Raw genomic sequence first — 14,265 nt, 5'->3', positions numbered from 1 at the left:
CTATGGATGATGCACTCAAGTCTTGTTTAGCAAATTGTTTAGCGACAGGTTGAACCAGTTCAGAACAAAGAGTGAATAAAGCTTGGAGGCAACCCAACGGAACGGAGAGGAATCAGATACCTCACACGAACCGATCGAAAAGGGAAGCCAGGCGGTTACGGTACCTTGTTGTGGAAGACAGCTCCGACGGGGGCAGTTGTTCCTGGTGGTGGATGCACGTCGGGTCTTGGCCAAGAGAAGAGATGCTCTCGCCGTCGAAGAGAAGATGTCCGGTGCACCACCAGGGAAGAAACCAGCCGCGGAGTGCTTCGTCACAAGGCACCACCTTTCGATCACGATGCAGGAGTAGTGGCTATCCGGTTGCCGGGTGCTCTGCACGGGCAATTCGACCACTGCGTCCTGGGCGATCAAAAAGCACAAAGAAGAAGAAGACTGGTTGTTCCCACCAGCCAGGGAAAGAGCCTCTCCGGCGGGGAGATCTCTTCTGTCGTCGGGAGATTGTGAGACGATTCCGCAGGGCTTCACCGGAGGTGTTGTCGTGCAGGTCGACTCAGCGTTACCCTCGTCGGATTCTTTAGGTCCAGTGGCGACTTCCTGAAGATCCAGTCCCAAAGGCCCTGCTTTTATGCAGACGTCCCCCATTCATTCAGCCTAGCTTGTCAATCAACACATGCTAAGTGGTGAGCGGGAAGGCTCACCACCTGGGCCAATCACTACAGAGTGCGACCTGAGTTGGCAAGGCAACTCGGTCCAGGGTGTCTAAACCCCCTCCCACACCCCTGAGGTAACCCAGACAGAATGGCGCCACCCTCGCGGGTCTCTGTCCAGAGGCCCGCCAAAAGTGGAACAAAGGGCTCAACCTTTGGTTTAGGAGTCACAGAGAAAAACACAGACGCCATTTTACAACCCGAGTTCTGGCAGAAAATACCACTCGATAAACCTATTTAAGATAAGTAGATCGGTGGTACGTTGGAGATTAACGAAAAACAGTATCAATCTTCAACAATGGGACGAATCCCATAGGGTTATGCTCGGGGCCGAACATAACAAGTAGTTTCCACTGCCACCAGCCAAAACTCGACGAGGGGGGACGGGACAGTGCCCCCTCGAGTAACAGATCCAGGAGTAATCGTATTACCCCTACTAGCACGTCCACAATAAGATGGTTGGTACTAGTTCTGTTAGTAAATTTAGGTCTAGTAAAGCCAATGGTGACTTTACATGCCCGGGGAGACAGTAGTCAGTCCCCGGGTATGGAGTCTATGGTGGGGGGACCTGCTAGGGCGCCCCCGTGTCACGACACGTAGGGTGCAGAGTGACACACATAGAAAAACTTATGAGACCCTATGGAGTAAAAGACCCCATAGCCCATCGAACACATTGACATCTCAAAGGAATTCCACACATACATGTCCAAGAGTGAGAGGAAAAGGGTCACACTCTTGGCAGGATGGAAAAAACAAACTCCAGAAATCCAGCAAAGCTGCTGGGGGACTCACTAGGTTAGGAAATTCAGCCTAAACAGAGAATTCTCCCTAACACTCGCCCCCCCCAGACTAAGGGACAGGAGGATTTAATCCACTCCTGGATGAATCTCATACCTCTAGTCGATGATATACATCCTAGAGAGACCATCAGCATTTTGGTGGTGACACCCTGACCTGTGCTCAATGGTGAAATCGAACCCTTGCAGGCAGATCGACCATCTCAGTAGTTTTGGGTTTTCCCCTTTCATTTGCATTAACCATCTCAAGGGTTGGTGGTCAGTCTGAATAACAAAAGTAGAACCATACAAGTACGGCCTAAACTTCTTCAGAGCCCACACGATAGCAAAGCATTCTCTTTCGATTGTTGCCCACCTTGTTTCAGGATCCTTCAGCTTGCGGCTGATGTAGCAAACGGGGTGCTCCCTACCTTTCCCATCCAGTTGACTGAGTACGGCACCTATCCCTACATTGGAAGCGTCTGTCTGCACAATGAAGTGTTGGCGGTAATCAGGAGCTCTGAGTACTGGGGCTTGGCAAAGAGCCTTTTTCAGGTTTTCAAATGCCTGATTGCACTCCTCGTTCCATTTAACCTTTTTAGGGAATTTGGGCGAGGAGATGACATTCAGTGGAGAAGCTATGGTCCCATAGTTCTCTATGAAATTCCTGTAATACCCGGTGAGGCCTAGGAAGGCTCTCACCTGAGTCTGAGTAGTCGGTGTTGTCCAATTTTGCACAGCTTCAATCTTACTGAGCAAAGGCCTTATTTCTCCACCGCCTACCTCATGCCCAAGGTAGACTACCTTACTCTGTCCAATTTGGCATTTACTCGCCTTTATGGTCAGATTGGCTCGTCCAAGAGCCTGCAAAACATCTCTCAGGTGGGTTACATGTTCGTCCCAGGAATTGCTGAACACTGCTATGTCATCCAAGTATGCCATGCAGAAGTCCTCCATCCCGGTTAGAACCTGGTTTACCATCCGTTGAAACGTAGCAGGTGCATTTTTTAGTCCGAAAGGCATTACCGTAAACTGGTATAAACCAACGGGGGTAGAAAATGCAGTTTTCTCCTTGGCATGGTTGGTCAGGGCTATTTGCCAATAGCCTGACGTCAAGTCAAATGTGCTGAGGAACTTGGCGGCGCCAAGTTTATCCACCAACTCATCTGTTCTTGGCAAAGGATGGGCATCAGTCGTGGTGACTGCGTTAAGAGCTCTATAATCCACGCAGAATCTAAGTTCTTTAGATCCGGCCTTTGGTACTAACACAACTGGGCTAGACCATGGACTAGTAGAGGGCTCTATTACCCCGAGATCAAGCATCTTGCTGACCTCACCTTTGATGTGGGTTCTTACGTTTTCTGACATGCGATATCCTCTGCTTTTGACAGGCAGACAGTCACCAGTGAGTATCTCGTGTTGGCCCCAAGGGGTCAAGCCTGGTGAGAGCGAGAACAGGGAGGCAAACTGATTCAACATAGACTTGCACTCTTCTTGTTGCTCGGGTGTCAGATTGGAGGAGAGATTTACTCCTTCAATTTTTTCATCTAAAGGTAAGCCTCTGAGGAGATCCGGAAGAGCTTCACTCTCTTCTTCTTCCTCGGCCGATGCTAGAAGCAACGCTCCTACGTCAGGTCGTGAGACATACGCTTTAAGTCGGTTGGTGTGAAAGACTGTCGGAGCCTCCTTGGGGTTGCCCAAGTCCACCAGATAGTTAACCTCACCGAGCTTACGCACTACTCGGTAGGGTCCCATCCATTTATCTTGCAAGGCCCTCTGCCTTGTGGGGATCATAACAAGAACAAGCTGGTTTTGAGCGAACTCAACCATGTTAGCCTTTTGATCGTGCCAGTGCTTGACCAATGCTTGTCCAGCTTTCAAGTTATCGCTTGCTTCTGTCATCAGGTGCGACATTCTCCTCCGGAGACCTATCACGTAGTCAGTCACTCTGACTGGCTTGGGGGAAGGAGCACTCTCCAACCCCTCCTTAATCAGGGCCAATGGACCTCTGACGGGATGACCATAGAGCAGTTCGAAGGGAGAGTAGCCTACTCCCTCCTGAGGGACTTCTCTATAAGCAAAAAGAAGGCATGGCAATAGAAGGTCCCACTTACGCTTAAGGGGTTCTTCTAGAGCACCTATCATGCTCTTCATGGTTCGGTTGAACCGTTCTACCAACCCATTGGTTTGTGGGTGGTAAGCCGTTGAGAACTTGTAAGTTACTCCGCAGGTTTTCCACATGGCTTTCATGTAGTGGGACATAAAATTTGACCCCCTGTCAGAGATAACTTCCTTAGGAAATCCGACCCTAGTAAAAATACCAAGGAGGGCCTTAGCCACAGCCGGAGCTGTAACAGTCCTCATAGGAATTGCCTCAGGATACCTAGTAGCATGGTCTACTACAACAAGTATAAACCTGTTGCCTGAGGAGGTTGGAGGATCAAGGGGACCAACGATATCAATCCCTACTCTCTCAAATGGGACTCCCACAACGGGAAGAGGCACTAACGGTGCCACATTCTTGGACCCAACCTTACCAGAGATCTGGCAGGTATGGCAGCTTCTGCAGTGCTTTTCTACTTCGGCCCCCATTTTTGGCCAATAGAAGTAGAGTGAGAGCCTTTCCTTAGTCTTCTTGAAACTCAAGTGACCAGCCAAAGGAATCTCGTGGGCTAACTGCAAGAACTGTGGTCTGTTCTCTTGGGGTACTACAAGGCGTTTGTAGTCTCCAGGTGCAGACTCGGTCGGTTCACTATAGAAGAGGCCATCTTCCCAGTGCAACCTATGTTTCCCAGGCTCTTGCCCTTCAGCCTGAGTTTCTGCCTGACGGCGAAGACCTTCCAGAGTTGGACATTCTCTCTGTCCCTTACTGAAGTCTGCCCTGCTGGGTCCACCTTCTGCCAGTAACGACTGCAGCTCAGGATGGTCAACAGGATCCAGATCTCCAATGAGTTCCTGGCCTTCCATTAGCTCTTCTTCAGAGTCTAATTCTACCATACAGGGTTGTACTTCCCCCTCAGCCTCAGCTGGAGGTGGAGTTACGGGTGTGACATTGGACAACCGCGGGGAAGTCCGTGTCGGCTGCATCGGAATGTGGGCTGTTGGTTTCGGTTTAGAAGTTTTAGGTTTCCCTTTGACTTCTGTGTTCCTAGAGACAGCGGCCGCCATTTCCAATGGAGCAGGAGTGATCTCTTTCTTCATCATCTCCCCGAGAGTTCCGCGCAGGGTCCTCTCCCTTGCAGGTCTGGTTAGCTCCTGTAACCGTTTACTAGGAGGTCAGGGAGTATGCGATACAACTCCGAGAGTTTTCAAATCGTTACCCAACAGTACGCGTCCTGGTACCTCACTCTGTATGCTGACAGGTATCTTTACAGTCATGTCGTTACACTGGATGAGAACTGGTAATTGGGGAAGCATCTGCACAGGCCCTCCAGCTAACTTGGTGAGGCGTTTGGGTGCCTTAGCAACATCCTCAGCCTGAAAAAACGATTTATCCACCACAGTTATGCTGGCCCCAGTGTCCCTAATGGCAGGCGTCTCCTGACCATTCACCTGGACACTGTCCTTATAATACTCTTTAGTATTATCGGGGATAGAATTATAGACGTCTAAATTCTGTTGTTCCCACAACCCCAGAGATACTAAAGAAACGCTGGCTGAGACTCCAATGGGTTCGTCAGCTAGCAGTAGAAAGTTTCCACTTGCCATTTGGACTTCCTCCTCTGGAGCGAAGGCTAAGGAGACAAGCTGGACCCCTGAAGGTTTACCCTTACATCTGGGATCTCCTTTCACGTGATCAGTCGAGCCACAAACAAAGCATTTCCCGAATGCTTTCTGGAATGGTGGCTTGTTCTGACCTCCTTCCGGTTTGGCACCAGAAGACACACTATTCTGCTGTGGTTTTCCCGGTGGCTTACCCTTCTGGTTTGGTTTGGGGCCCTCTTTGGAATGTGAGTTATTCGAATTCTCCTTTGAGTCTTTTTTAGGCTGTTTTCCCTCGTCCTTTTTCTGAGTTACCCCAGAATCCTTGTGAGTAGCCCTGTTGGCAACCCACAAGTCAGCAGCCTTAGCTAGAGCCCTGGAATCTAATTCCTTCGAATCAGCCAAGTGCTGTCTGAGCTCAGGAGAACAGGCATCATAAATCGACTCCAACATAAAAAGATTTCGCATACCCTCGTAAGTGTCAACTTTGTAACCCTTAATCCATCCCTCTAAGTTTTTCAACCCTTCACTCACCCAGGTAGCCCAAGGGGTACCATCATGCTTTTTGAGGGTTCTAAACCTCTTAAGATACTGGGAAGGGGTCTTCCCGAATCTAGCTATCAAAGCTAGCTTCACACTTTCGTAATCCGTCTTATCCACCTCCCCCAATTCCATTACCACATCAGTCGCAACAGGAGGAAGCCTAGAGAACAACCAGGGAAGCAACGCATTCCCGGTGATGTCCTGGAGCCCATGATTGTATTCAAACAGTTTCAACCAATCCAACACATCCAATCTCGGTTCGTACATACCCACTAATTCCTTCGGCATCCGGGGTCTTTTGGGACTGGAGCTCCTAGAGGAACCAGAGGAGAGAGAAGCATTTTCCATAGACAACTTTTTCATTTGTAACTCATGATTAAGCTCTATTTCCCTGAGTCTTAACTCAGCTTGTTTCTGCTCAGCCTGGGCATTCATTCGTCTGAACTCGAGCTCTTGGTTTCGTTCAGATTGAGCCAAGAACCGTTTATATTCTAATTCGAGCTTCATTTTTTCAAGTTCAAAATAAGCAGGGTTACTTGTGGGACCTGGTATTGGCCCCGTAGGCACAGTTGGTAAGGCAGGTAGAGGAACAGGTGAGACAGTTTCGTTAGCCTCGCCGTCCTCGTCAGCCTCTTCATCGCTATCATCAGAATCACGATTCAGATCAACACCATTACTGTTATCTACAGTTGCTGGAGAGTTTGGTTCCTCTGAACCAGTACCCAGACTTTGGTTCGCCAGCAATCTCTCTATCAGTTCTAACTTCTTGCCTTTTACAGGAAGATTCTCTTGTCTACAGAGAGCTCGCAGACTCTCAGTATTTTTATCCGACAAAGACTCTTGGCTGTACATTTCCATCGTAGACATGTTTTTTTTTTTAAAGTTGCTTTTGTAACGTTTTGTGGTTAGTCGTCCTACAGCGTCGAAAAACACTCTAAACTGTATACTCGATACTAATCCCACCGCTGCCACCAGTGTTAGGCGGAAACCTGTGCAGTTCCCTCTGGAACCACTGCAAAAGATTTAGGACTACAGGTGTTGCGATGAACCCACTTGGTAGCAGTCTGTACCACACAGATCCAATTGGTAGCTGTGGCTGAGCAGTCAGACTTCTCTCAAGAAAAGTTGGTCAGTATAGGGAGTATACAAGATAGGGTAATTCTTCGCAGCAAAACGAGTAAACACGCAACCAGGCTTTAGTATAAAGATAGTAAGTTATTTATTAATAACAGAACGTCTACGAAAAATACTAAAGTGAACCACGGCAAACAAATCAAAATACAATTACTCTGCAGTATGGAATAAAGCTCAATCCCCCGAAACACAATATCGACAACTCTAGGTTCTACGGCACCACTTATTTTCAGACAGAGGTGTATACCTAAACCCAGATGACACTCGAATATTTTTAGTGAGGAAGGGAGAGAAGAGAAAGGCAGGTAATGAAGTCAACACGGTTCGTACTGAAGCGGGTAAAAATGCAAGGCAAGAAAGCATTAATCACACTAGATTATACAGTTTGGCGGCCAGGCCCACTCGGTGAGAGGCAAGGCACGATGTCCTGGAAAGTCTCTATGGATGATGCACTCAAGTCTTGTTTAGCAAATTGTTTAGCGACAGGTTGAACCAGTTCAGAACAAAGAGTGAATAAAGCTTGGAGGCAACCCAACGGAACGGAGAGGAATCAGATACCTCACACGAACCGATCGAAAAGGGAAGCCAGGCGGTTACGGTACCTTGTTGTGGAAGACAGCTCCGACGGGGGCAGTTGTTCCTGGTGGTGGATGCACGTCGGGTCTTGGCCAAGAGAAGAGATGCTCTCGCCGTCGAAGAGAAGATGTCCGGTGCACCACCAGGGAAGAAACCAGCCGCGGAGTGCTTCGTCACAAGGCACCACCTTTCGATCACGATGCAGGAGTAGTGGCTATCCGGTTGCCGGGTGCTCTGCACGGGCAATTCGACCACTGCGTCCTGGGCGATCAAAAAGCACAAAGAAGAAGAAGACTGGTTGTTCCCACCAGCCAGGGAAAGAGCCTCTCCGGCGGGGAGATCTCTTCTGTCGTCGGGAGATTGTGAGACGATTCCGCAGGGCTTCACCGGAGGTGTTGTCGTGCAGGTCGACTCAGCGTTACCCTCGTCGGATTCTTTAGGTCCAGTGGCGACTTCCTGAAGATCCAGTCCCAAAGGCCCTGCTTTTATGCAGACGTCCCCCATTCATTCAGCCTAGCTTGTCAATCAACACATGCTAAGTGGTGAGCGGGAAGGCTCACCACCTGGGCCAATCACTACAGAGTGCGACCTGAGTTGGCAAGGCAACTCGGTCCAGGGTGTCTAAACCCCCTCCCACACCCCTGAGGTAACCCAGACAGAATGGCGCCACCCTCGCGGGTCTCTGTCCAGAGGCCCGCCAAAAGTGGAACAAAGGGCTCAACCTTTGGTTTAGGAGTCACAGAGAAAAACACAGACGCCATTTTACAACCCAAGTTCTGGCAGAAAATACCACTCGATAAACCTATTTAAGATAAGTAGATCGGTGGTACGTTGGAGATTAACGAAAAACAGTATCAATCTTCAACAATGGGACGAATCCCATAGGGTTATGCTCGGGGCCGAACATAACAAGTAGTTTCCACTGCCACCAGCCAAAACTCGACGAGGGGGGACGGGACAGTGCCCCCTCGAGTAACAGATCCAGGAGTAATCGTATTACCCCTACTAGCACGTCCACAATAAGATGGTTGGTACTAGTTCTGTTAGTAAATTTAGGTCTAGTAAAGCCAATGGTGACTTTACATGCCCGGGGAGACAGTAGTCAGTCCCCGGGTATGGAGTCTATGGTGGGGGGACCTGCTAGGGCGCCCCCGTGTCACGACACGTAGGGTGCAGAGTGACACACATAGAAAAACTTATGAGACCCTATGGAGTAAAAGACCCCATAGCCCATCGAACACATTGACATCTCAAAGGAATTCCACACATACATGTCCAAGAGTGAGAGGAAAAGGGTCACACTCTTGGCAGGATGGAAAAAACAAACTCCAGAAATCCAGCAAAGCTGCTGGGGGACTCACTAGGTTAGGAAATTCAGCCTAAACAGAGAATTCTCCCTAACACCCCCACCCATGTCTCCCACCACCCCCACCCTCCCGCCACCAGGGGCAGCCTCCACCAGGCCCCCACCCATGTTTCCCACCACCCCCACCCTCCCGCCACCAGGGGCAGCCTCCACCAGGCCCCCACCCATGCCTCCCACCACCCCCAACCCCCAGCAGTGCAGGGGCAGCCTCCACCAGGCCCCCACCCATGCCTCCCACCACCCTCAACCCCCAGCAGTGCAGGGGCAGCCTCCACCAGGCCCCCACCCATGCCTCCCACCACCCCCAACCCCCAGCAGTGCAGGGGCAGCCTCCACCAGGCCCCCACCCATGTCTCCCACCACCCCCACCCCCCCGCCACCAGGGGCAGCCTCCACCAGGCCCCCACCCATGCCTCCCAACACCCCCAACCCCCAGCAGTGCAGGGGCAGCCTCCACCAGGCCCCCACCCATGTCTCCCACCACCCCCACCCCCCCGCCACCAGGGGCACCCTCCACCAGGCCCCCACCCATGTCTCCCACCACCCCCACCCCCCCGCCACCAGGGGCAGCCTCCAACAGGCCCCCACCCATGCCCCCCACCACCCCCACCCCCCCGCCACCAGGGGCAGCCTCCACCAGGCCCCCACCCATGCCTCCCACCACCCCCACCCCCCGCCACCAGGGGCAGCCTCCACCAGGCCCCCACCCATGCCTCCCACCCCCCCACCCCCCCCGCCACCAGGGGCAGCCTCCACCAGGCCCCCACCCTCCCGCCACCAGGGGCAGCCTCCACCAGGCCCCCACCCATGCCTCCCACCACCCCCAACGCCCAGCAGTGCAGGGGCAGCCTCCACCAGGCCCCCACCCATGCCCCCCACCACCCCCACCCCCCCGCCACCAGGGGCAGCCTCCACCAGGCCCCCACTCATGTCTCCCACCACCCCCACCCTCCCGCCACCAGGGGCAGCCTCCACCAGGCCCCCACCCATGCCTCCCACCACCCCCAACCCCCAGCAGTGCAGGGGCAGCCTCCACCAGGCCCCCACCCATGCCTCCCACCACCCCCAACCCCCAGCAGTGCAGGGGCAGCCTCCACCAGGCCCCCACCCATGCCTCCCACCACCCCCAACCCCCAGCAGTGCAGGGACAGCCTCCACCAGGCCCCCACCCATGTCTCCCACCACCCCCACCCCCCCCGCCACCAGGGGCAGCCTCCACCAGGCCCCCACCCATGCCTCCCACCACCCCCACCCCCCCCGCCACCAGGGGCAGCCTCCACCAGGCCCCCACCCATGTCTCCCAACACCCCCACCCACCAGCACTGTGGGGCACGTGGCCAGCAGGCAGTCAGGCAGCAGCAGATGGCAGGTGGGAGCGTGCTCAGGGCTCTGGGGGGCAGTAATTTGGCCTCCTGGCCAGGAGCGTGGTCTCTCGTGTGTGAACGCGTGGACAGCCTGATAGGGAGTGAAATCCCACGCGTCAGCGTGTGAATCGAGGAAAGGCCCTTAGCGCGTAAACCCGTCAACAGCATATGCGCGCCTATAGTCACCTGCACGTGCAGGAAATTGTTGCGTGACACGTCCCAGTGTCAAAGCGTGTGATTGGAGAAAATGGATCTACACGCAGAAGTGACAAAGCGTGTGATTGGTGAAAATGGATCTACACGCAGAAGTGACAAAGCGTGTGATTGGTGAAAATGGATCTACACGCAGAAGTGACAAAGCGTGTGATTGGTGAAAATGGATCTACACGCAGGAGTGACAAAGCGTGTGATTGGTGAACGTACACGCCGCGTAAGTGACGCTGTACGTGTGGGCCTGTATATAAGGTACATGTAGAACACCATTTCCTTGTACGTGCTTTTCGTGGAGAGCGAGTGGGTGAATTCTGTACTTCTTGTCGTTTCACACGCGATTTACTTCACGGCGTTTCCAGTTCGTACTCCCTGTTACCTCTGACAGCTTTTTCTCTATTTTTCCTCTTGTACTGGTTTACCTGGGCCTGTTCCCTCAAACAGTGTCCCCTTCTACTGTTGTCCTGTCTTCTCAGACAGCGTACACATCTTCTTTTGGCGGGGGTTTAGCCAGCCAAACGCGCTCATTTTTCACGCTCTTTTACCTGGCAGACGGTGAGTCACGCACGTATCCAACTTCTGTGCTTGCCCCGTGTGTAGCCTACCCCTTCAGAGGTCATTCTAGGCTGCGTGTGACACGCATACGTTCATTCTTGTGTTACTGGGTGCCACAGCGTAGTGCAGGTTTTTCTTTCTGCACACGTGGTCTAGGAGGGGTTGCGTGCACGTCATCTCCCTTTTTTGGGCCTCCTGTGCGTTGCGTGACCCGTCATCTTTCCCCAGGGGTTACAATCAGCCGTGCTAGAGCACTAGGGTACAATTACCATCTGGTACCCAACCCCTTTGACCCCCAATTGCCCAGGACAATTGTCTACAGCCACTCCCATACGCACATTAATATCAGTGCCATGGCTGGGAGGCGAGGATTCCGTAAGGGTGGCAAAGGTGGAAGAGCCACAAGTGGTGGCCGTGGTGGATCTGGTAGGGGACGTGGTCGTAACTTGCAGGGTGAGCCTGTCCCCCCATGTGTGGAGGACCAGTCAAGGGCACCCATCACCCCCCCTCGACCCCCTCCCGTTGAGGCTGAAGTGGCTGACACCATCCATGCTCAGCCCTTGTTGGACCAGCCCATTGTGGCACCAGACCTGGCTGACTCCATGGCTGACTTCCAGGTCAGCAGGGCTACGACACGTGCGCTGGTGCACGTTGATGCTATCATGCCACGTGGATCTGGGGCAGCAAGGTCATCTGCTGCCCCAAGTATGCAGGGCGGAGAGGCTGCAGGGGCAGCTGCAGCTCCATTCACCCCAGCTCTCACACACCCAGCCAGGACAGTGTCCGTCCTAGTCCATTCTGCTGACATTCCCCATGACACCATTACACTTGAGCCAATGCCTGCACCAACTCCCATGCTGAGTGTGCAATCCCACACACCTGATACAGAGCCCACCAGGGCTCCTGCCCCTAGTGTCCAGAGCGGCGCAGGACACTCAGGATCACCACCACCTTCCAAGCGGAAGAGGAAGAGTGCTCGTCCGGCACAGGCTGATGCCCCCGACACGGCTACACAGTCCGGTCCGTCGAGGAAGCCCAGCTTCACGGATGTGGAACTGAATGCACTTGTCGAGTATGTGTCCGGACATGATAACGAGATGGTCATTGTTGCAGGATCCAAGACCACACCTGCACAACGCCAGGCACACTGGCAGACCATTGCGGACATCGTAAGTGCCCTTGGAATCGTGAGGCGCACAGCCAATGATTGCTACAAGCGCTGGAATGACCTAAAGCGCAGGGCAAAGAAGAAGCTGGCCTCAAGTCATGCCGCAACTCTAGTGACTGGAGGTGGGTCTCCAGTAGAAGACATGGAACTCACTCCACATGAGTCAGTCGCTGGGACCTACGTCACGGAGGAACAGATCCAAGGCGTGGGAGATCTGCCTGATTACGAGGCATTGTCCGGTGAGTGCACATGCATGTGTGTGTCATCCATGTGCATGGTGTGTGTGTGAGGGCATCTGTTTGTGTGCCAGGTGAGAGTGTGTGCGCCTGAGTCGAATGGGTCAGCCATGTGCTTCATGCAAGACATCCTGGGCAGCTGCATTTCGCCATTGCAGTATCCCTTCTGCCAACAGTAGACATCTAGCCCAACAGCACCCAAGTTGGCCTTGAAGTGTCACCTTGCCACTACATTGTTGATTATTTTCCTATGTTCAATCAGACAGATTGTATGCATTCCACCACTTATACTAGGCATTCCTCAGTCCTCTAGTCACATGTATGGCATGGCCATGGTAAAGTGGAGTTACTTTGTTACCTGGATATCATATGTTCACACATGTCCCTGTGCAATTGGACCATATTGGACTGGCAGCTCCAGGTGATAAAGCAGACCTGTCAGAATTAGAAAAGCTATTGCATGTGGGAACTGGACAGAATGAATAAGTGCTGCCCTCCTCTCCATCTACACTCAATAGCAATGGCACATGCCATCTGTGTGATGGCATGTGTGTGTCACCTGGCAATCACAGGGCAATGTGTGATGCCACTGCCAGGCAGCATGCATGAAATGTGTTCATCTTCCATCTTTGTGTAATGAGTGTGTGCCATTTGCCTGCCCTTCATACGCAGTGAGGGTGCATGCATGGGAGGGTCTTAGTCATGTGGGACATGTGTCAATCAAGTACTGGTTCTCTTGTTTCACAGCCCTCATTGTGTGCCATGGTGCTAATGCGGGTTTCCATTTCTTTGTCATTATGTCATTGCAGGGGAAGACGCACCTGATACTGCTGGGGTTGTGGAGATGGTGCAGAGCCAGGAGGGGTCCGAGGGCCGACCAACCACCGGTGAGGGACGTGGTGTGCTGGTGGGTGAAAACCCACAAGTGATGCAGGTCGTGCTCTCAAGGGGTGTCTCTGGCTGCACCTCCCCCGAGCTGTACTCAGCTGTTGACTCGGATGATGAGACCTACGTGCCGTCGCAGGTGAGTGTTCCAGGGAGGGAATCTGTTCTGTCCCACCCACCTGCACCAGGGTCAGAACCCTCAATGGGGATGTCAGTGTTGGCAGCTAGGCCTTTGGTGGTTACGGATGCAGGGTCACACTCCGCGACATCTGATCCTGTTCCTGGGCCAGCAGATCAGAGGGGGAATGCAGTCCTGCAGCCTCAGGCAGTGCCGGCACAGCAAGGCGCAGTCCGCCTTGCCCCAGACAGGTGTGGTGCCCGCCGACGTGGTGGCCGTACGCCACCTGGCAATACCGTATGGGAGCAATCCATTTACGGTATGGCTACCCAACAGGCAGCATCATCCGAGATGATAGCTCAGGCCATGGATAGGGTGGCCACTTCCATTGTCCCCCCTGAAAGGCTGATGGAGCGACTAGAGCAGGCAACCGACTCCATCTGCCAGTCACACAGGGAGGACATGTTGGCGTCCAACAGGGACAGGCGGGCGGCACTGGCGACTCTGCAGGAGGCCATCTCCATAGAGTCCCAGGGCCACAGGGAAGCCCTGAGGCAGGAGCTACATCAACTCAGGACGACTCTTGTTGAGCTAGAGGCTTCAACACACCAAAGGACAGAACAGCAGCTGGAGCGTCTCACCCGTACGCTCTCAGCTGAGATGCAAGCAACGAGGGCGGAGGTCCGGGCATCCCGTGAGTTGTTGCATGGGGACCTCCGCATCCTCATCCTCCAGAACGAGACCTACCACACCCGCATGCTTGCAGCCATGGAGGAACAGAGTAGGGCCTTGCGTGGGCTGCCTCCCATAGTGCAACCACCTCCGGATGCAGCTGCACAGGGTGATAATAGCGACAGCAGTGATATTCCCACAATAGGGTAGCCGTGTGGGCCATGAGCCCATGGAGGTGTTTTTTTTTCCCAGG

Source organism: Ambystoma mexicanum, chromosome 11, assembly GCF_040938575.1.
Source record: "Ambystoma mexicanum isolate Mex_15411 chromosome 11, UKY_AmexF1_1, whole genome shotgun sequence".
Classification (NCBI taxonomy): Eukaryota; Metazoa; Chordata; class Amphibia; order Caudata; family Ambystomatidae; genus Ambystoma; species Ambystoma mexicanum.
Note: the sequence above shows the minus strand (reverse complement) of the source record.